At 33.2% G+C, this 25741-nt stretch overlaps 1 protein-coding gene across 1 annotated transcript in view; it reads right to left on the minus strand.

The window, feature by feature from the left end:
• LOC118202069 (uncharacterized) overlaps positions 1-24596 on the minus strand; it is a 158480-nt gene extending 133884 nt beyond the window's left edge. Inside the window, exon 1 of the mRNA XM_085824711.1 lies at positions 24280-24596. The gene's annotated coding sequence lies outside the window, so the exon portion shown is untranslated. The remainder of the gene's footprint in view (positions 1-24279) is intronic.
• Positions 24597-25741: the final 1145 nt, after the last annotated feature.

The following is a 25741-nucleotide window of genomic DNA, read 5'->3' on the forward strand; positions in this document are numbered from 1 at the left end:
TTTCACAGAAAGAACATAGATGTTATGAAATGCCTTCCAATAAACCTCGATCAACCTCAAGAAAATGCATGTGCCATTTTCTCAGTAAACTCAGTAATATGCTCCGTTCAATAAACAAGCTATTCCAGGAAAACAGAATGGCATCTTTTACAAGAGAAAACGTTGAAATTTTTGTAGAGTCTATGCGAGAAAGAGTTCAGACACATCCAAATCAGAGCCGTACCAATAAATACCAGTCAAATTAGACTTGAAATATAACACACTATTTCTAAATATTTTAAGGATTCTTCTTCTTAATTTCTACATTTTCTTCTTAATTTCTACACGGAAGATTATTTCATGTGTAAAAACGTTCATTTGCACCATTTTCATGTGCAATTTGTTGGTTGTTTTCTATGATGCTAAGTATATATTATTTCTGCTCATAATGGAAAAAAAAAAAAAATTCTACGAGTTTTTTTTTTTTTTTTAACTGTCTGAGACCTTAAAAGAATTCCACTCATTTCTATAGCAAGAATTTTTACAAAGGATAGCTTTTACCTCAGACAGACAAGTTTTGTCACTTCCAGTATTAAGAAACGAACATTTATTCCGAATGTTTATCGTACGCAAATGTGTCAAATCCTAGTTTCGGGCTTGGCTTCTAATCAAATTATAGCAGACGGGGAAATGCCACATTTTTACATACAGATAATTACAAAAGCGGAAGTTTAAAAGAAACACTTTCAAATATTATCTTTTGCTTATACAATTAATTTCCATTGAAAATCCGAAAATTTCTTAGATAATAAGCGGGGGGATGAAACAAGGCAACATTACTACACATCAGCAAGTTTTTCCTGGGTTAGTCCTTTTATCAATCCAAGCCTATTTTCCAGAAAGCATCATTACTGACGCTAACGACTATTTTAAGTCGATAAAATTAGTACTAAAAGTTGAGCCACCAGTTCTCTGTCAAAGAATATTGAAAAAAAAATAAGACTAATAAGAATCGCATGAGCATATTTTATTATTTACAAACATCTGTAGAGTGAACAATTTTTCACTTTAAAGTGAAAAAAGAAATAAAAAAGAGTCTTAAAATGAGATACATTCCGAAAGAGAAGAGTAAGAATGACCTTGTTTGTTCACGTTAGTTATACATAAGTCGTGATCTCTAAGATCCTCAACCTTGTTTGTTTACATTAACTACACATAAGTCACGTGATCTCTAAGGTCATCGGAATGTATCTCATACAAAATATCAGAATAAAAGCGGGAAAAATCAAAAGCAAAGAGAAGGTACATTTAACAAGTCGATTTCTTTGGATTCAGATATGTCCAAGTATGTTGTGGACGCTATGTTATGGAATAATTGAATAACTTAAATGATAATTCCAGATGGATTAAGCATATTTTAATTCACAATAATAAAAAGAAGGCTTTAAGGTTACAACACTAAAGCGAACTCTTTTTTTTTTTTTTTTTTTAATACATTTTCTGTTGCCAATCTACAGAACCTAAACTTCGCAACAACAATTATAACATTACGCGCAAAGGAAGCTGCTACAAATACAATGAAACCTTGATTCAGTAACTTAATTTGTTCCTGTCAGATAGTTCGTCACGATAAATATTCGTAAACGGAAACAATTTTCTCTACAGGAATGCATGTAAAATGAATAAATCCGTTTCCAGGTACCAAATGATTGCTTTAACTGTAAGTTCTTAATGCAAAACTGGTGGAATTCATTAAATATAACACATACATAATATGTAACAATACTAAACATATATAAAATAGGAAAACGAACTAAATTTTATCGCTTCCCAACGAAGAAAAGTTGAAGGGTAAGTAGAAAACGATGAAGTCATAGGTGCAAAACGTTATTGTTGAAAGGGAAATCCTAAAAATAATCTGACAGTAGCTGTTTTTCTGCCCTCCCTCTCTTATTAACCACTGAATAACGCATTAATACATAATTATTAATATAATTAATATAACGTATAATTACTGAATAACGTATTCTTCCAGCCGAAAATAGCCACTTAGAAGACCGTATTTTCAATTCGAATTTGTTTTTTTTATTATCTATTTTAAATTTTGTAAAACTTTAACGAATTTCTGATTAACCAACTCAACGAATTCAAAGCCAGCAATGGGAACACTGTATGGGGGGGGGGATTGTTTACAGCGCGCGAGACTGTGTATCGGAAATTCTGAAGATAAGCTGTTTTACTATTTTTAAATATTTTGTGATATTGCTGTTGAATTAAATTTCATGTGTGTTAAATGCGAAGAACACGATTAATCAATAAAGGTAACACATAAAACGCTAAAAAGCCGCCCTTTAGGGCGTAATATCAAATTTGAAGGCTTTCAGATTTTTTTTTTTAATCCAAAGGGCCAAATTGCCCTGAAGGACTATTAATTTCGTTTTGGCATTTTGCGTTGATTCGCTATCAGAGATCAGAGATCATCATTCGTTAAGTGGTGTTCGACCCGAGGGCCTTTACCACTACATGTTTATCAATCCCCTTAGGACCTGTAAAAGTTCGTTAAATTCCATAAACTGGAAAAGTCCTGTGCACTTGTAATAAAAGTGCAAAGTCTTCAGTAGTGAAGAAGTTGATCAGGGGTGGCGACTTATATCGGCCACAGATGAAGTCTTCGTTGGATAAGCTATAATAGCAACTAAATTTTGGCATATCTTTTACACATTATCGTATATTTGACACAGTATCGTACATTAGTAAGATGAAAAGGATGATAGATGAAACAAAATCTAGATTAAATAGTTAAAAATAATAAAATATATACAAGAACTACCATCTAACATTATGATGTATAGTTCTGGGCCGTTTATGCGGCTGTTCGATTAGATAGTCGTACTCCCCTATGTTTTTAATAACTTCGTGAGTGGAGGAATCACATTTTTCGTAGAATTTGAATGTAATCTTTAGTAATTCAGCATCTAATGGTAAAATCTTTAAAGAATTATGGATGACAGTGTTCCTAACGAACCACGGAGAGTTCGAGAGGAATCTGAGAGTTTTACTCTGAAAACTTTGAAGCCTTGCTCGGTTTGAACGTGCAGTAGCTGCCCACGCCAGAGCGGCATATAGAATTATGGGTCGGATTGCCTGTAGATAAAGTGTTCTTTTAGCGTTGATATTTAACTTCGAATATTTGCACATCAGAGGGTATATGCTCATTAAGGCACGTTGTGCTTTGTCTCTGATATAATTAACATGAAATTTGAAAGTTAACTTCTGGTCGAGATAAACACCTAGATATTTTACTTGATGGTCACGTGACACGATTTGTCCGTCCATTGTAATTTCTTCTAAGTCTTGGGATATTTCCTTTTTTAAAGTAAATCACTATAAATGTCGGTTCACTTTTCAAATTGTTGCCACCATATATTATCGACCTGTGTTATATTTAAAGGAATTGAATAATGAAGAATCTGCATAAATACCTACATGTTTCTGGCATTGGGATAAAACAACGGTACCCACAGCCATCAAATTTTGAATAACGAAATCTTCCACCGAATATGGGCATCTGGAATTTGAAATTTGTTTTATTATCCATTTCATATTTTGTAACACTTTAACGAATTTTTAATTAATAAACTCAACGATTTCAAAGCGAGCAATGGCAACACTTTACGGTGGAGGGACATTTTTATTTTCAGAGTGCGAGACTGTGTATCGGAATTCTAAAGCTTTGCTCATTTTTAAATTATTTTGCGATATTGTTGTTGAATTGAATTTTATGGTTTAAGTTTAAAGAACACCATATTTAATAAATAAAAGTAACACATGAAACGTTAAAATAATGCCCCTTTGTTTGGGGGAGTTTTTTTTTTTTTTTTTTTGAAAGTTTTTGATAAGTTTGTTGCTCAGTTGTTGTAAACTGAAAAAAGATGGAACATGGAACCTTCTGCTTAAATTTCCAGATTTAAAAAAAAAAAAAAAAAAAAAAAAAAAAAAATGGTTTTGAACCTATTATGTATCAGGTACGCATCCCGAGCTTCTCAATACAAGCAGCACTAGTACCATACACGTGCGTAGTTTAAGAATGTAAACATTGAGAGTCTTTCCGAAACAGCTCAAAAAGCGAGTGTTGCGAAACTCTGAGGAAGCGGACACTGGGAAGATTGTTATTCGGTGTCAAAAAACGACAGGCGTTAAGTATCCCAATTATTAATGGCTTCAACCAAGATGCTACGTCTACAGAGGGCGGAGTTAATGAGCATAACGAATGTGCCCAATTTCAAACACGTACAAAGTTTTCGAAATACGTTTCCTCTCCAGAAATGTGGAAAATGGACTTTCGCCGTTTCTTTTTCACATGTCAAAATTAACATTCTGCAATGTTAACGCCGGCAATCGTCTGGCTTGTCTAATTACACAGAGAAATCTTCCAAACATAAAAATAACAAAAATAAATCAGGCCAACTTCTATGAGCACAGAGAACCAAAATCCAATTTAGCAAACTGATGATCACATGCTAAATAAATCGCTTCTGTTAACCTCTTTAAAAAACGCTGTATCATGTCAATCATTTGACGACTATAATCGGAATGTGTTTGACTCCATTCTGCAAAACTGCAAATTTCAGAACTTTGCATTTTCATTCTCATACAAATGTACAACAAACAGCATTCATCTACTGACAGCTTCTCTTCCTCGACACTTCGTCACGAACAGAAGTCAGGAATGGCAAGTGGGAAGAATTCTTATTTGAAATGAAGTTAGCTACCTTTAGAAATATACCGAATTTCACACTAATATTCTACCAGACTTAGCAGTCTTTATCAATCAGTCTGGCACTGCATTTCTTTGTTGAATAATGTGTCGCACCGGATTTTGCTTACAAGTTTCTTCCACCCTTCTCTTTTTTTTTTTTTTTTTTTTTTTTTTTTTTTTTTTGGTCCAAAGGGATTTGAATCCCGAAGGACTATTAGTTTCGTTTTGGCATTTTGCGTCGGACTCATAAATGTCGGTTCACTTTTCAAACTGTTGCCACAAAATGTTAGAGTCCTGCATTGTATTTGAAGAAATTAAATAATGAAAAATCTGCATAAATGTATGTATATTTCTCGTATTGTGATAAAACAACGGTACATAGAGTCATCGAATTTTGAATAACGTAATCCTCCAACGAATATGAGCATGTGGAAGACCAAATTTGAAATTTGAAATTTGTTTTATGATCGATTTCCTATTTTTTAAAACTTTGACGAATTTTTGATTAACAAACTCAAGGATTTCAAAGCGAGCAATGGCAACGTTGTGCAGAAAAAACATTTTTATCTCCAGCGCGTGAGTCTCTGTATCGGAAATTCTAAAGATATGCTCGTTTTAAAACTATTTTGCGATATTGCTGTTGCACTGGATCTTATGGTTTAAGTGCGAGGAACATGATATTTAATAAAGAAAGGTAACACAAAAAATGTTAAAAAACGCCCCCTTTGGACGTAATTTAAAATCTGAAACATTTCAGATTTTTTTTTTTTTTCTTTGCAGCGATGTTCATTCTGAAGTTAAGTGACTTACACTGCCGGCCATTAAAATTGCAACACTATAAAAGAGGAAAAGAAAAAAAGATATTTATTGCACGTAAACAGTATGGCATGAAGACAAAATAATTAAATTTGTAAACAGTTTGGGGGTTTACAGAGGGTAAATTTAGTAGAAACAGCTGCCCCCCCCGGCTGCTAAAACGGCCCTTACCCGGTTAGGCATGGAGTTGAACTGGGCTTGGATGACAGAAACCGGCAACTCCCTCCATGCTGCTTCAAGTTTATGCCACACTTCATCAACCGTATTAGCTGAAGAGGGGTGGCGGGCCAGTCTCTCGGCAACGCTTGACCAGATATTTTCAATGGGTGACAGAACTGGAGACCGTGCCGGCCAGGGCAGCAATCGAATATGCGGTGTATCGAGGAAAGTCATTACGGTTTTCTGATGGGGGAGAAGTGAAAAATGAGCAATGCCCTCGCCGGGACTCGAACCTGGAACTCTCGAATACACGCCGAGTGTGATACTGGTACACCATGAAGGCATACAGAAAGGAGGGAGAAAATAGCTTATAAATTATCAACGTTGTAGCTCTAGCCACTCAATTACTGATGCAATGCAACCTTTCAATTCTACTCAAAAAAAAAAAAAAAAACCATAGAAATAAATTTTTAACAGGTAAAGTTACAAGTGGATGGGGCATCAGAATTTCACCATCAGTCGTTCAAATATAATCCCACATCATTAACTGTGTACCTACGCCCCAGTTTTGATGAACAGCGTACCCAACAGACGTTCCGAGAGTCTCGGCTCCGCTGTGTTTTGAGTGCCCCGTGCCACACAGACGCCTTCTCCGTCGCTCGAGCTCGAGTATTTAGGTACTGTAGCCAGTGTCGCTAACCACTATAACAATCAGGGCGACTAGAATTTGTTACAATAGCATAAATACAAAAGGAGCTTGCATCAAAACCAGATCTTGATGGCGAAGGAAAGTGAAGACAATTAAAACCATTTTCTCTCATACTTTTATTATTTTATTTTAACCACTCAGTATCACATAGCGAAATGCAAAAATAATAGCAAACAGTACTTCAAATATAATTTGCTTTCTAATGCTATCAGTAAAATAAGCTTTCCTATACGCCTGTACAACACGTACTTTATTTTAAAAAAGGTAAAATGCATATTTTTCATTATTAAGTTTTTTTTTTTTTTTTTTTTTGGTCCAAAGGGATTTGAATCCCGAAGGACTATTAGTTTCGTTTTGACATTTTGCGTCGGACTCATAAATGTCGGTTCACTTTTCAAACTGTTGCCACAAAATGTTAGAGTCCTGCATTGTATTTGAAGAAATTAAATAATGAAAAATCTGCATAAATGTATGTATATTTCTCGTATTGTGATAAAACAACGGTACATAGAGTCATCGAATTTTGAATAACGTAATCCTCCAACGAATATGAGCATGTGGAAGACCAAATTTGAAATTTGAAATTTGTTTTATGATCGATTTCCTATTTTTTAAAACTTTGACGAATTTTTGATTAACAAACTCAAGGATTTCAAAGCGAGCAATGGCAACGTTGTGCAGAAAAAACATTTTTATCTCCAGCGCGTGAGTCTCTGTATCGGAAATTCTAAAGATATGCTCGTTTTAAAACTATTTTGAGATATTGCTGTTGCACTGGATCTTATGGTTTAAGTGCGAGGAACATGATATTTAATAAAGAAAGGTAACACAGAAAATGTTAAAAAACGCTCCTTTGGACGTAATTTAAAATCTGAAACATTTCAGATTTTGTTTTAAATTTTGAATAGAAGTCCTTTGCCTACACCACACAGAAAAGGCATGCACAAAAAATATCCTAAATCCTATTATATTAGCATAATAATAACAAGAAAGTCATCTCTTAAGTGTTCCCTCTCATTAAATCAATATTGATAATTTAATCGGGACGCATTCCTGCGCAGTAAAATAGCATTATTAATAATAAACATAATCACACTGCAATTTTCACAAAGATCGAGTAATACATAATCTGAAAACACAGAAGTACTCTGACCAGATCATGTAAACCACCAAAGTTACGCACCATTGCAGCACATTTTCGTAACGTCGAGGACAGGAAAAAGAGAAAAGTTGCAACGCAGTGACACATCATAAAAAAACAAACCTTAAAAATCTTTCCCACTCAATGTCTGGAGAAGTATTCTCAATCAGTCTGAGAAAGGCAGGCTGCTTAATCACAATAAGTAATTCTTCCGACCATTCTTTATCAAGAAGAAAGCAAGCAGTACAATTTACTAATTCATTTTTTCGTAAGATTTTTAAAACACCTTTTCCAAATCTGTTTTATATATTTAACCTTTCGCACTCCGCTGTTCCCGTTACGGAAAAAAAAAAAAAAAAAAGGCGCCACGACGATATTCGAAACCTAATCACGTTGCCATTTGAGAACAGAAACTATCAGTGTTTAGTGCTATAATGGCTTTGCAAATTATCAGCCCCAATAAAAAATAGTATTATATTATAAGGATACTTATACACGTCACGAAAAAAATCCATTTTTAATCCATTTTACAATCTGTTTTGGAATAAAGAGTCCTTTATTCTGTTCGTACAATCAGACGTTACTAAAAAAAAGGGGGGAAGGTTAAAATAGGTATTTCTTTTAAAAACTGATAACCGAAATTTTTCGGGATTACAATATTTCCTTTACTCCATACAAAGAAGTAAAAAACTAAAAAAAAAATTGCAAATAAACAAAAAGATCGTACAAATATTACTTCCGCTTTCATTAAGATTAGGATGAATTTTCATAAAGTGTCATAAAAATGGAACAAACTTTTATGAGGCCGATTAAGTCACAGTGGCTGGAGGCGACGGCAAATCCTTGACTACAAAGTATTCAGAACATATCGCTAATAAGCATATCATATGACATAGAAAGTTCTTTCAACGATAGCAAGGTTCCTATAGCATTAATGATGTAAGAGGTGCAGCAAATAAAATATTGAGGCAGATGTAGCTTTTGAATGATAAATTAATGGATAGGCGTATCCCTTACCGAGGATCAGCTCCACGCACAGACGATACAGCCAACCTTACTAAGGCGCCGATATTTTGAAGGTGCCAGCTAAGTTTTTCCTCACAAGCGACAACTAAATATATTTTTTCTTGGAATTATCTGCATATTTAATTTACTAGAAAGCCCGGCGGTCATACGAAATGACCGCTGTTCTGGATATTATAAATTGTAATTAAAATGATTTGTGCAAAGGTGTCTGCTATTTCAAACTGAATTACCTAGGGCAGGCGGCGAGGAAAGGGCAGGCCCCTTTGCTTACTGCCCCACAGGATTTCCCCCTTCTACTTACTTAATTGCTTAAAGCAGAGTGCAATGAAGGAAACCACTGGCAGTTCATTTCTCAAGAGCCACCGCTAGCTCAATAAATAAAGGTTATTTAAATAATAAAATGCTAATTCACATGTCAAAGATCTCTTTGTACACAACATTTCTTGTGTAGATCTTTGCATCATTTTTAAGCGCGCCTTGCACAGGACCATCCATTATTTTTAATTTTACGTCCGTTCTTTCACGAACTTTTAAACAGGCAACATAAAGTTGACAGTGTCCAAATGCAGGCTCAGGTAAAAAAAATGCCAACACGCTTACAGGCAACATAAAGTTGACCGCGTCCAAGTGCAGGCTCAGGTAAAAAAATGCCAACACGCTTAAGCGTTTGTCCCTGAGACTTATTAATGGTCATAAGAAAAGCAAGTTTTACAGGAAATTGTCTACGTCTCAATTGAAACGGCAACCCTGTGCCGTGGCAACTTCACCCCATTGGCTAGTACAGTTACGCAAGCAACCAATAAACGACAAACAGACACTTAAGCCGCATACATATATGGGGTGAAGTAACATTATCTTCTCCGAAACGGCTGGCTTCCGGGCTTAGCGAAGCACACAGTTGGATTCCGTAGGTCGGTGGCACGCCATATTTTGACCATTCGCGTCTTCGTAGGGCTTTAATTAGCCGAGATATTAATTAAAAACTAAATTTCCACTTTCTTTCTTGGCTTTTCCCTATTAGAGGGATTTGGCTACGTGCCAAATTCTTTTTTCTCGAATATCTACGGAACGGCGCCGAATTGAATATCGAGACGCGTATCCTCGGATTCCAAAAAATTCTCCGAATCCATCGATACCGTTCTCATCTTCGTACGACTTTAATCGGCCGAGATATTATTTAAAAACTGCGGAAACGTTTATTTCCGGCCTCATTTTTCCGAGTTGCAATAATAAACTATCAGCGACAAACACTTTAGCCGCTTATATATATAAAGATACCAGGCACTTACTGTACTGTTCGCCAAGGACGCCAAAAATGTTGAAGCCTTTCCGTATCACTCTTAGTCTGTTACTCCATTTGCTTTATTATTTTCCGTTCAAAACATTACATAAATAAGTAGCATTACTCCAAACAGATTTCATTTATTTTATACCCAAGTATTATTTCTTTAACTGTTAAATTCTTTTATGAATTGAAAGGATTATTTGAAGATCTGTACTCAAAACCTTTTTCTACACAAATTAATGGCAATTGCGGTTTCCTCGCTTTACACCACTCTGGTTTTATGAAAGTTCACAAAAACGCACTCTACCTTTACAAGATGGAGTAGACTTGTGCTTCCTTTAACAAATCAAAAAGGGCCACCATCGCTGAACACTGATAGTTCGCTCCGAGGTTCGATTCCGGCGAACGGACTAGCTGCATGGGCGTTTTGGTGGTTTTCCCCATGTCTAACGTGTATACGAGACAGTTCCATAGAAAGCCCTCCAGGAAGGCATCCCTCCCCTTAAGCAGATAGTCCATAATCACATAAACCAAACCAAATAAATAATAATAATAAAAAACAGATATTTAAAACATTATTGTAGTTAAACTATTTACATCAATATTTCTACTACTAAAAGAAAAAAAAAATATTACCAAATACATATATAAAAAAAATATATTAACTTTCATTAACACTTTCAAATGGGCATATAATATCTCATTATTCTCAATTTCAAGCTATTACCTTTTAAAGCAATTTTCTAATATAAATATATGAATAAAATATTTAATTTCTTGACTTTAATTATCTTTCAACATCTCTGCTCTGTCAAAATAATTTTCAGCACTTAAAAAAAAATATACAATACTTACTGTCTTCCCCCTTCCCCAAATTTCTGTACATACCTATGTAAAATCCTAGATACTTTTTTGATGCAATTTGCTCAAAATCTTGTTAACTTGAATTTTTGATTTCTCAAACTTTTTTTCACTCCCTTCAATATTTGATTACATTTTACCTGTGCTTTGCCATATATTACTGAATTTCAGAGGTCTTGGTGAATTTTGATAATTAACTCCATAAAATATTCAAAACGTTGCTGTTTTTATCACTAAGACGTTCTTAAATTTGTAAAAACACCCAACAACAAAGAATGCTCTTTTTGCTTTAACGGAGGCTGATGGAATAGTTTTTAGGGAATCCACTGCATGCATAATGCTAGAAACTCTACTCCAAATGACCTCAAATACGTGAAGTTCTTTTTTCAAGTCCATGCCATAATAATGTTCCTGATCTGAGATGAAGATACTCCTATGACTCAATCTTTATTTTTTCTCAAAGTCATCAGACATCCAAATTATACGATTTCTTGTTTACCACCACTTACTGATTATAATAGCGATGGATGAAGCGCTGTCTAGCAGGAATGCATCATGAAATAAAATTTTCTAAATGAATGTTGTTGGCAATTTATCTTTCAGAACATCAAACTCGGTATGAATTATACTTTGCTTCCTTTCATATCAACTAATACCTTACATAAAGTAGGCCTAATTTGTAAAACTCTTTCAAGCATGAACTATCCTAAAGTGCGTTTGAATCTAAAATTAATATTTTTCACCAGGACAATTTATCTTTACTTACTATTGAAGAATTTCATTCTACACAGATTTTGTAAGTGTTTTTTTAACACTTTAATTTCTATCTGTAAAATTTCAGCACTTTCCTTTCCATCTGCCTTAACTAGATCTGCTTTATTAGATCAATTCCTTGATTTCAGTCAAGGCCGGATTTATGTATAAGCTATACAAGCTTAGACACACTTTCTTTGTTGGCTCCCCCAAAATTAAAATATGGTATTAATAGTATTAAAATATATTATTACAGACAAATAAGGGCCCCATACTTCAAATAGCTTAGACCCGTATCAAGTCTAAATATGGCTATGATTTCAGCTGCATTAGAATCCTCTACCTCATATTCCTAATCTTCATTTTAGTTTGATTTATATCAAAGTCAAACATTTTCTTATAAAATACATCCAATATAACTGGATGTACATAAATGGTGATAAGATTTTTTTAGTTATCAAATTCATGCCATCTGGGTTTGGTTTGGTTTACTTAATTACGGCAAAGCACACTAGGTCTATATGCCTTTGTGGAGGACTTTCTAAGGAAAACTGGCTCGTATACACGTTACACATGGGGAAAACCACGAAAACAGCCATGCGGCCACTCCGTTCGCAGGAGTCGAACCTCGGACCGAACTACCAGTGTTCAGTGACTTTACTGCTCGGCCGCTGGTGGGCCCTTGCCATCTGGGACAGATGCAACCTGACCGAAAACAGTACTCAGTCCAAATTTTCCTAATACAATTATTCAATGTATTAGCTCCATCTGCACTGCTTTAAAAGCATTTTCAGAAGGGAAAAAAAATTAACAACCCCCCCTTTTTTTTAACGAACGTTCACATTTAGGGTCATATATTTTTTAACAAAGAATACTTTCAGAAACTAAATTAATTTATTAAGATTTCCGATGAAAGAAACAAATCATATGCACTCACTCCAAAATATTAAAGTTGTTTAATGTATGCATCAGAATTATTTTGTTTACCGTTTGAATACTATGTGTGTTACCTTAACTCCAAGAAACTCCATTTGTAATTCATTCAAGAATTTTGCACACTTCCTGCTCTTAGACATAAAACAAACTGTTTATCGTAAAATGGCTTTAGTGCTTTCTTATTTAGTCAATCCACTTTATTTCCAGATATTACTATTGCTGGAAAACAGTACAGGTGCTACCTCAATTACATGTTCAATGAGAAGAGCACACTCAACTACTGCCATGTTTTTAAGAAGGGAAAGGCATTAATGTGAATGCAAATTATGTGACAACTGCTCTCACATTCCAAGTAGTATACTCTGCATAGATGAAGGTTGTCAGAGTTAATGTATATCAGGACATTAAACGGTTTTACTTTTAATGAATTTCATTATTTTTGAAAAATATCAAGAAAGGAAAAAATTCGACAGGAATTATTTAAAAAAAATTGCTAATCCAAGGAAAATAGGATTCCAGATTTTTGCAAAGGTAATCACTAGTTAAGAGTGGAGAAACTGCAACCAAGACTTTTTTTTAACTCTCCACCAGCTATCAAGTCAGAACTTATCAGGATCTCAAATAAAAAATAACAATTTTGTTTTTTTGTGCACAAATAATGCAAAAACTGACATATGCAGAATCCCCCTAGCCTCAATCATTTAATTATTTCTGTCGCTACAATATGGAACATTAAAAAATATTTTTGAACAAATTTTCAATTATATTTCAAGTCCCAAGCAAGATGAATTTGTTGAATAAATTATTCACAATTATTTCCAGAAAATCTAACATTATCATTAATTTAAACTCACTAATATATTTATTTACTTCTTTACATTTGATTTAATTCATTATTGGCCCAAATTACATTCCTCATTATTGGCCCAAACGGCATTAGCCCAGAAGGGCTATTAATTTCGTTTTGACATTTTGCGTCGAAAACTTCAAATGTCCCTTTCACTTTTCAAATTGCTGCCACCAAATATTATCTCCCTGTGTTATATTTAAAGAAATTAAATAATGATGAATCTTGCATAAATGTATGTATGTTTCTCGCACTGTGATAAAACAACGGTACCTAGAGCCATCAAATTTTGAATAATGTAATCCTCTACCGAATCTGGAAGCCCTAATTTGGAACTTGTTTTACAGATTTCATATTTTGTAACACTTTAACAAATTTTTGATTAACAAATAACAAACTCAGTGCTTTCATAGTGAGCAATGGATATCTCCAGCATGCGAGACTGAGTATTGGAAATTCTAAAGATATGCTCATTTAAAAATTATTTTGTGATATGGTTATTGAATTGGATTTTATGGTTTAAGTGCGAAGAACATGATATTTAATAAAGGTAACAAACGAAACATTAAAAAAAAGCTCTTTTGAGTGTAATGTAAAAACTGAAGGCTTTCAGATTTTTTTAATAGTTTTATTACTTATTATTTTATTTATTCATTTTGTTTACCATTTCGAATGGCCTTCCACAGAACTCCAGTATACCTAATTTAGAAATAAGTGCTAGTTGTACTTACTACATGCTACAGTTATGTACAGGATGATTGAAAAATCTGGCACACCATATAAACACCTTATTATAAAATGAATGAAGTTAGATGACAGTACTGAAATATAAAAAAAACTAGCATATATTTCATATACCATCAAATGACCATACATGGTCTGCAAAAGAACTCTGTGTAATTAAGTAAACATATTGTTTTTTTTAAAAGCGATAAATTTTCTTTGCTGAACAGCATCTCTCTAATCATTCAAATGTATATCTGGTAGATGAGTTTTGCCAGAAATATCTAGATATAGCAGTGTCTAACAATTCAAAAATAAAGAGATTAATCACACATTTTTGGAAGCAATAGTTCATTTCTAGATACAGAGAAATCTGGAAGACAAACCATTTTGATTGACATTAAATTGGTGGAAATTGAGAAAATGATGCAGAGGTTGCCTTTAAAATAAAATAGTACTACAGTCAAAAGTCGTTAATTCGGACGCCCTTAATCCGGAATGATCTATAATCCGGACCTCAAAGCTAAAAACTTTCTGCGCATGCGCCGCGTTGGCACATGCGCACAGGCGTTTTACGCGTGCGCGTAAGACTTTGACTACTGCGCATTTTAGAATACGTTTTCGCCTGTGCGTTTAATGTATAACGGAAGGTGTGAGCTAAAATTATCTAATTATCTATTTCAGTTAATGTTGATGATTGCGTTGTTCCTTAATCTTCGATTTGGATCCCGCTTATTATTTTTTGCAGACTGTAAGAGCAATTTTATAAAAGTAAACCTGAAATTTCGATTATATCAAATAGAATTTCCGATGCTGGAACTTCCAAAGGATCTACAAAACGAAAGTATGTTTCGATGTCCAACAAACAAAAAGTGGAACTACTCCAAAAAATGGATAAAGACATGAAGAATGTGACAGAGAGGTTAGTGAAAACGAAAAAATTTAGATTGACAAGTTAGTCGGTATTCTCGGCACAGCAATTAACGGGACTTGAACAGCGTAACTTTGTAACTGAACAAGAAATTATGTCTGTTTATAGAATTAAAGAGAAAGTATTATCACATAAAACGAAGCAACTTAAACAACTTACATTAAAAGAAATGTTTAATAAAGTAAAGAAATAAAAATTAAGTGGGTTTTTTTTTTTTTTTTTTTTTGTAAATTTTGATACCTTTTAGATCATAATTGTTCTTTATTTCATTAATTACGGTTTCATATTTTTAATTTTAGAATTTCTGCATGCCATCTTACGAGATTTAAACTGATGATCTATAATCCGGAAAAATCGATAATCCGGAATTGCCGAAGTCCCGACGAGTCCGGATTAACGACTTTTGACTGTATATTCTTTACCTGACAATATTTTGAAACAGAGTAAAAAAAAAATTAGAGTGATACAGTGCCAGTGGCATAACTCTTAGGTCCCCCTCACTCCCTACGATTTATAACATCACCCCACAAAAAAAGTAAAAGAAAGGAAGAAGAAAAAGGTAAAGGTCCCCAACAGCTAACTTTTTGTCAGGACTAGATTAATTAATAAACAATTTAAGCACATTCTTACATGGCATCGTGATAAAAGGTACAGAATATAATTCTTATGTTGAAAAAACTGAGAAGCTTCTCTTCTTTTCTGCATTTTTAGGTCAACAAAGTTAAAGAAGGCTGAAAACTAGGGCCTCGGTCCTGGCCTGAGTTAAGGCCATAACTTGGCTCTTGGTATATCAGTTTTTTTTTAAAGATTTTCCTTTCACTGAGAAATGTATTTGTCACAAATAAATAAATCTATATAGAGAAGACACAAAGAAAATTGATAAGATCAAATATGCAAATCATTACATCACCATAAGGTATTTATGTGGAAACACAATTATGCATATACATGCCTCAGATAAGCACCAATTTCAGTCTTTTCATTTGACCATCATTAATTCGTGTTTACTTTTGTTGCATTGATTTTTTTCCCCCTTGCAAGGAATCATGAGGAGACTCTGAATTATGGAAAAACGTGCTGCATTTCTTTAAAAATATGACATTTTGTCAAATGGTACAGACTGCAATTCACTTTCAATGAATCTGTACTTTGTAAATAACTGAATTTTAAGGATCAAAATTTCTGTGTACATGGGAAAAACGGCAGTGTGTATAGTGCGAATTCTGCATGGCTCCCTGATTTTCCTCACATGTTATGACACAAGTTGATTTGCAAAGTTGGAGAACAATACAGCTATTCATTTAGTGAATCACAGTGTTGACTGAATACACATTTCAGAGAATTTCTTGAGCAGACTCTTTTCTTTTTTAACCACAAAATAAATCAATGAATCTTGTGAAATTAATTATACCCAAAGACTGGAACAACACTAAAATGGACGACTGCATATTCAGATATTTTTGTCAGAACAGCAGAAACTTTTTCTACTTCTCATAATGGGGTTCTTCATTGGCTACTTCCATGAGACTATCTCACTTAAAACAGAATTACTTAAAAATTACCATAAAAATATGTAAATCAGCTTTTTAACCCGCGAGCGCACGCACTGGTCCAAAAGACCCAGTTCTTGTTTTTTGAAGAAAATGTTGTGAATATTCAGAAAAAAATGTGACATTTATGTCAATAACAATGTTTATGTCAATGACATTTATGTCAACAATAAATTTTAAAAAATATGCCAGTTAAAATTTTTATTTTCTCCAAATGCTTTTATGAAACAAAATTTCTTAAAGGAATAGAAAATCTAATTATTTATTAGCACAGGGGGAAAACAATAGTACTATATCCATACTCTTTACTCTGTCTTGATTCTTATTTTCTTTATTAGCACCATAGACACAGATGAAAATGCAACAACAAATGTGAGCAGCACACTGAAGAAAGTGTTTTCGTATGCTCCAAATACTAATACTTTTCACATTCGGCAAAAAACGCGGTTACTTTTTTGGCTGGACAAACAATGCATTTTTTATTTACTTCCCCCCATTCCAATAATTTTTCCCCTCCAAAAAATTTGTCTTTCTCACACTTGTTTTCATAATCTATATCACAGTCTGAATCAGAATCATGTGAATTAAAAATTCATGATCACTTTCATCCTCATTTTCTTCAATACATTCTTCACCAGTTGATACCTCTGATAACTTTTGCAATATTTCTTCGTTGTATAATAAATAACGTGACATTTTTGCCACTTTCTATCACAAATCAACTATGAAATAGTAACACGAATAGGCTCGCTAGGTCTAAAAGACCCGATCGCATCAAAATCAGGACTCCGAATAAAGTCAATGAAAAAATTTCGGAAACATAAAGAGGTCGACCTAAAACACGACTACACAGAACCTCAACAATTTGCATTAAATATATGCGCTTTGAGAAAGGTTTGTTTAATCGCGCGGGTCCTTTGGACCCAGTGCACGTGCTCGCGGATTAATTTAGTAAAAGCCTCTCAATTCCTCATTTTTAACTTAAATATTTTTTCTCTGTATTTCTGTATTCTAAAAGCAGTATTAACTTTTCTGGACTAAGTCATCTCTTGATCAATCTACGTCACATGGTTTGCATCTAATACTGATGATGTAGCTAATTCGAAATCAGAACTCAAAATTTTGAGAACTGAAACCTTTCTAACCTAAACCAAAGCTTCCTCTTGGTGTGCTTCCATTTTGGATAATTACATGGTATAGCTTCAGCTCTCTTGTGCAGTCAAGACATTATTTCCCTCCCTTTGCTTTGTCGTGCTGCTAACTATGCCATTATCAAAAATGTTACACTCTGTATAGAACTGTGGTGATGCATTTTGTGCCCATGATCATGTGCGACAAAAATTATATTTTTGATAGCTAGTTCATATCTAGCAATAAAAATTATATTCAATTTAGCCACATCAGTCTACAAATCTCTCCTTTGAGTGTCATCTTTCTAACAATGCAGTAAAGTCTCTCCAAATTAAAATGCAGAAAACTATCGTCAATCCATTGCAACTTATTCCATGACATCTCACAGCAGTGTAGTTAGATCAATGTTAGGTTGATCTTTACATTATGGTAACTTGGCGTTTTTTTGGCGAAAATTTGCCGACCAACTCTCCTACAGCAACCCTCTATTTTTTTTCCCCGCCGCCATTTTGTCTTCACGAAGTAAAGACATGTTTCTTTTCTTTTTATCTACTGAACACTTCTTCCAACAATCTACTAGCCGAATTACACTTATGCTAGAAATTTTATCTAACAAAACTGCTTAATCATGAGAAATATTCACTGCAAAATTGGGAAAAAGTGCACAATACCATACTCCTTACGCGTTTTTCAAAATAAAACATACACATAAACCATGTACACGCCTACTTATTTTTACTTAAAAAAACATCCCAGAATTACACAAAAATGGCATTGCGCACACTCTTCACTATATCCATGTACACTCATAAATTAGAAAAATTTCACGAAAATACATGACAATTTTCTGAATCTTTAAACACAGTAAAAAGAACATATATGAAATTACCTGATCGCGAAAAAGTTTATACCCTTTCCAAATATGAACATTTCCACATATAAAATAAATAAAATATCCAAAAACTTTTACCTCTAAATCATCTATTATATTATACACGTCACCAACGAATTCATACCGCAAGCATTACAAATACTTAGTGTCAAATATTTAAATTATTTCCATGCACGTTTACGCAAATTACTTTACTTCCACCTTACATTTAGAACAATGCATAAAAATAATATCTTCAAATAATTAAAAATACTAACTTACCTATTCTTCTTCAGAATCTTGATTATGTGTCCGATAAACTTTTCTTCTTTCTGTTTCAGGATCTTTAAAATCATACTTATAGTTCACACCAAGGTACCAGGTAAAATAAATAACTTAATAAAACATCTTTACTTCTATCTCGCACAACCTTAAAGAAACACTTATTACCCCTTTCAATCCCACTAAATACCCATTTCGAATTCACTTTAGTTAGGGCCATGGGATCCAAAAATTAACGAACACTATTTCACACAACACAGAATAAAGGCAAATACAAAATTTCCAGATTTTTTCCCGATTTCCCCCCTTTTACGATTAAGAACCGTAATTCGTCCATTAATATCACATGACATATCACATGATCTCTCATTTCTCTCACACAAAATAATGCGTAATCCGAACTGAGTACTGCTCACATTATTACCAAAGTCCCAGGTAGTAACCTTTATCGCCTCCAAAATGTCGCCAAACTACCAGTTACCATATTGTAAAGATTAGCCCAATGTTCTAAACTATTTACATGCTACTTCATCAACATTACATTTTTTTTTTCTCTCTTTTTCATTATAATTAGTCAATCAGGATTAGATCACATGCTACTAACCTCAGTGGTACACTTATTCTCCAATAGGATTTCAACAAAATATATATGATATTCAAAAAGCGTTGTTTGTTCATCCAAAATCCAAAAAAGGGATATTTGCACATTCAAATTCAAAAGTTTGAATGTCTGGCAAAAATGAAGTATGGAATTTATTCTGGCCATCTCAACAATATTTAAAAGAAAAAAATGTAAAAATATATTTCAGGATGCCCCTTGGCAAAAACTGGCAACTGGCCAGCAAGAAATTGGGGAATAAAGACACAATTTCAAGATGGCCACTACACAAAACAAAACAACAAGTCAAAGAATTGTGCAAACTCAGTGTCCATGTACCCATCCATCTATTTTCACTTAAAAAAAACATCAGAGAATTGCACAAACTCGGCATTGCGCACTCCCATGACTTTGTACACATCGATCAATTTTTACTTTAAAAAAGTTGGGAGAATGATGACGTCATATAATGTTAAAACAAAATTACTCATCACTAAAATTGATCAAAATTTGTAGCCAATCAAAGCTCAATAAACTGCATTTTAAATCGCACAATGAAATAACATAAAAAATGAAATACATGTTATCGCATGTATGCACTACGAAAAGGAAATATCGACTTGCCATATTTAGAAATGTCTCTGTCTTCAGTCTGTGGTACACAAAATTCCTTAACAGCATCTAAAAACTCTCTAAAATTATCTGAACTGCTGGCACCACATAAATTCACAAAAATATGAATCTAAAATATCCTCCGTAGTGTCGGACTGTCAGTGACATTTCTTGTGACAAACTCATTCAAAGCTATCTGAACGATCTTTACAATGGGCCATACGCACTTCCTTCGTACAAACAGGACACTTATAACGACTACTAAGTAAACCTTCATTTACACACCAGTAAATTAATGTTTTTTTTTTTTTTTCTCTTTCGTTCCAAATCGTACAGACACTTCAGATTAATCTCATCACATACAGCCATTTTACAGTGTAAAACACAAAATAAGCAATATACCTCCTAACAGACATCCAACACAGAAATAAGCTCTTACAAATCTTTTCCCATCAGTCAAATTCATCGTATGAGCTCCAGTTTATCATCAGTTGCCAATACTAACTTGAAAACAGGCATCTCATGATAAATTGGAATAAAAATATGCAGCTTCTTTCATTTTGTATTCAAGTTTGCTTTCAGCCGAAATTTCATTGTATGCAACACAGTATTTTCTGCATTTCCAAGTTATAGTCATCATTTCTTACTAAAGTGTTTAAACTGTTAAAATGGTTTAATCTAATTTAAATATGATAATCTAGAAAAATAAAAAGTAATATTTTTACAAAACCATTTAAATTTTAAGGTATAAATAAAGATTAAATAAAATTTAGGTTGATCTTTACAATATGGTAACTGGTAGTTTGGCGATATTTTGGAGGCGATAAAGGTTACTACCTGGCACTTTGTTAATAATGTGAGCAGTACTCAGTTCCGATTACGCATTATTTTGTGTGAGGGAAATGAGAGATCATGGGATATGTCATGTGATATTAATGGACGAATTACGGTTCTTTAATCGGAAAAGGGGGGAAATTGGGGAAAAAATCTGGAAATTTTGTATTTGGCTTTATTCTGTGTTGTGTGAAACAGTGTTCGTGAATTTTTGGATCCCATGGCCGTAACTAAAGTGAATTCGAAATGGGTATTTATGTATGTATTAATTTAATGTATGTGCTCATTTATATTTTAAGTAGTGTTTTTGAATTTAATTATATTTTAATTAAATGATAGTTATTTTGTGAATTTTATGTTTGTAGGAATTTGGTATACGTTTTAGTTGAAGTAAACGTGCATGGAAATAATTAAATATCTGAAATAATTTAAATATCTGTATTTGTAATGGTTGCGGTATGAATTCGTTGGTGATGTGTATAATGTAATAGATGATTTAGAGGTAAAAGTTTTTGGATATTTTATTTATTTTATATGTGGAAATGTTCATTACTTTTTCGCGATCAGGTAATTTCATATATGTTCTTTTTACCGGGTTTAAAGATTGAGAAAATTGTCATGTATTTTCGTGAAATTTTTCTAATTTATGAGAAAAAAGCAGTGTACATGGATATAGTGAAGAGTGTGCGCAATGCCATTTTTGTGCAATTCTGGGATGTTTTTTTAAGTAAAAATAAGTCGGTGTGTACATGGTTTATGTGTATGTGTTATTTTGAAAAACGCATAAGGAGTATGGTATTGTGCACTTTTTCCCAATTTTGCAGTGAATATTTGACATGATTAAGCAGTTTTGTTAGATAAAATTTCTAGCATAAGTGTAATTCGGCTAGTAGATTGTTGGAAGAAGTGTTCAGTAGATAAAAAGAAAAGAAACATGTCTTTACTTCGTGAAGACAAAATGGCGGCGGGAAAAAAAATAGAGGGTTGCTGTAGGAGAGTTAGTCGCCAAATGTTCGCCAAAAAAACGCCAAGTTACCATAATGTAAAGATCAACCAAAATTTATGATAGCCATTATAAACAGATTTCATTTTTCTCCCTACCTCCTTTTTTTTTTTTTTTTTTTTTTTTATTTTTCTTAAAACATTTATAAAATAGATATACATGAAAAACAAAAAATTTATTTAAACAAAAATTCTATTTTCCAGGGATAAAAGGAAACTTCTTATGTAGTGAAAACCAATTATCTATTGATTTCCAAACAGTCAATAGTACGAACATTAATAAAAACTCCTCTTATGACTAGATATGAGGTAATGGTAACAGAGACATAAAAAAAAAATTTGCCAAAAATACTGGGGTTGAAAAATCAACGAGGAAAGGTGAATAAAGGCAATCTCAAAAGATGGAGCAGAATACAATCCAACTTCAGGAAGGATGTAAGGGTGGTCATGATGGCTGCACTCATTGAGGGATATTCTGAAAAACATTTACTGGAGGAACAGGCCACCGACCTTGATCTTCTGATAATGTTAACTACTTTAGGTATTCTCAATACTAAATGGTTACACCTGAGCTCTATTAAGGGGCTGTTAGACTTTATAAACAAAGTGGGCGACCCAAACAAATGGAGCTAAAAAGCACTGGGTTTGGTGCATTTCACACAAAATGCTATTTAGCAGAGATGCCTGATACCTGACAAACTCAACCTGAAGAAGAAGAACAGAGTTGTATTTCTAGCACAGTGCAATATACAGTAGGGATAAACATTCAATTTAGAAATGAAAACTGATCATGCCACAATGCCTTAGTTTACTTATTAATATATAAAATAAACATTTAAAACAACTTTTAGCCATAACATAATAAATATTAAATATCCTTAACATAACTAAAATGTCCCCCTCTAGTTAAATTTTATTGTCAGAAAAATTTTTGTATTAAAGTTTCATATGTTGATAAATAAAGCTTTACAAACTGTCTCATAATTACTCATAAAAATAAAATATTCTGCAATTATGAAACTTGTAATTTTTAATGGGAAATTTTCCTGTATAATTTTATCTCAGATTACAAAAAAGCATTTTTGAAAACTGTATTTTAACCTTTTATTGTAAATGTGGTGACACGCAATCATGTTTTCAGTGGAAGAGAAAGAGATTTATGTAGAACTTAAAATCTGGCACAGAAGAAACCCAAGACTGGCATATTTTTTTAAATAAACTTTTATTAACTGTAAATGGAAATCCAGGTATAAGACCTCCCTCTACTTCAGAGGCCAAAAATTTTTATTCCGAAAGACAACAGGTTCCGAAAGACCTATATCTGGATTACCCTCTAAATCAATAGTTTTTTATTTAAAGCCAAACAGTAGGTGATTCTTCACTTTCCCCTTAAAATCTATACAAAATTCATATACATTTATATTTTCATATTACTAATATCATTTACAATGGTAATATAAATTTAATGTATTATTTAGTATGATTTGTTAGTACCTTTTATGGGTTTAAGAGCATTCAAAATTTTTTCCACATAATTAATAGTTTCTGCTCTTTTGCTTTTATATCATTTTGACTTAAGTACAATTCCACAGAAATGCTGTTATTTTCAGAATTCATAGAAAGTTTGTATGGCATTATGTTTTAAACTATTTAAACATAATGCCATACAAGCTTTAATTTTTTTATATTTACATTTAATCATAGAGGTACTTGTTTTGCTTCTTGCTTAGATTTCATAACACCTATGGATAAAAACTTAAAATTGTGTATACAAGACATTTTTCAGACTGCACTTATTTATTACAGTCAGTACTAAAATCTTTTTTATTTTTCGGGGCCATCATTAGAAATTTAGGATAAGGTTTATATACTTCCTATGTCATTTGCTTTTATTTTCGAAATGTTACGAAGTCTAAATGAAAGTAAAAGTTGCACAGAACTTACTCTCAGATTTAAATATTTCAATTCAGACACTTCAATGTCTAAGACTAGTCACAATTAATATTTTTCAAGCAGGTATTTAATAAGAAATATAAACAAGCCTTTAAACTTTTTTTTACTGTCATCTGCTGGGTACTTAAAATCGGATTAAGCAATAACCGTGCAGATAGTAAAAACCGTGCACCAATTTTTACGTAAAAATGACTATATAACTATATTTACTCTATGGACCTATAGTTGGGCAGATGATGAAAAAATTACCAGATAAAGCAAAAATGAATTATGTTCCACTGTCAACACAGTAAAACACTGAAACTTCAAAACCAGTAAGAGCTATAAAAACACACAACATTATCAAATTATTTCATGATCTACGTTGCTGAAAAAGAAAATAGTACTACTTTTAACAAAACTGACGTATTTAAGAAGGTAATTTCATGAAAATGTGTATGGTACTAAACGCGGTGAATTTTAAAAAACCCGATTTCTAAGAAATAAAATAAGCTTTAACAATAATAAATGGTGCAACTTACCAAATATTCGATTGGATTTAAGAGCAGTATTTTCGGCACTCTCAATTTCATTTGACAAGTTCAGAAACGTTGGAGTCTAAACATAGCTTGCACTTTAAAGAGCTGAAGTTGGAAATAAATATCCAAGTCTGGAAAGTTAGACACATGAGAATCACAAAAAATGGCATCTAGAAGTTATATTTCCATTATATTGCACACTTCCAGCAAATATGTAAATGTCTTAGTGAATTTAACCCACAAAAATTAGAAAAAGCATTCACATTTTGAACTTGATCCTCCGCATCAGTTATGACGGCGGCCATTACGAATGCCCGGACATAATGTGCAGTGACGTCACATTTAAATAACTGATACTTGAGAGATGTAGCTTCGTTTTGTTTTGAAATTTGTTTACCTCTTTCTTTTGCCCTCTTGCTTACTTTACTGCCTAACTTCACAGCGAACAATTCTTAAAAGTTTACATACAGTCAAGTATGCAGAGTGCATTAAATACAATAATGGAATAACAAAGAGATATTTCGAGAAAATTGACGCCATTGCGAAAGTGTCGTCATTTGTTTTCATGTTTCAATTAGGAATTTAATCAGAAATGTTACTTGCTCTTAAATATGCATTATTCATTAATAATTGGGTTTAAAACTTTTAAACCCAATTACTTTAAACTTTTTATTTATTGTTTTAATTTACCAAAAGCTTTCAGATTTAAGTGAAATTGATTAACATAAATTTTTAACTTTAATGTAAACTTGTGTTGGTAATTTGCTCTTTCTAATTTCCGAGATCTCCGAGACTGACTACGGATATTTAAGCATACTTTGAGCTTAAGGATAAAGGATCTGGAAGTGTTCGAGAGTGAAGTCGTATGCGCCTCTTTCGCTTAATACATCTCAGAGTACAGCTTACGCATTCGTAATCTGTTTTTCGATTTTTTGAAGCTACTTCTTATCGCTATAGCTTTTGCCAAATATACTTCGCCTTTTCCATTTTCTGAATTTTTCTTGCTGCTAAATTCGCTCTTTCTGTCGTCGCGGAAAGAGCTATTAACATCATCCAAAGTGTCGTCGAGGACCTCAAGCAAATTCAGCGCTAGCGCGGCTGATGCACTGGTGACGAAGCAAATATAGTTACCCTGGATTATTTTCTGTCCAGCGTACTTTAATCAGTCTTCGCGGCAACCTTAAGCAGCCGAGGCAAAGTGTTAAAGCTCCTATATAGCCCAGCACTCTGTGAGTTAACAACAAGAAACTTGATATACTAAATGTCAGTAACAAGAGAACACTTAATTCCATTGTCAACAAGATCATACTAGGGCTACTACTATAGACAGTGGCGTAGCTAGGGTGGGGCATTAAACTTCTGTTTTATCGTTTAGGCCAGTGTTTCTCAACCGCCGGTTCGCAAGAAATATTTGCCGGTCCGCAAATTTGCGGTTATTTTTGTCTTCATTATTTATTTATGTGAA

The sequence above is a fragment of the Stegodyphus dumicola genome, chromosome 10 (genome assembly GCF_044657685.1).
Source record: "Stegodyphus dumicola isolate Sdum_Otavi_A_Nest chromosome 10, ASM4465768v1".
Taxonomy (NCBI): Eukaryota; Metazoa; Arthropoda; class Arachnida; order Araneae; family Eresidae; genus Stegodyphus; species Stegodyphus dumicola.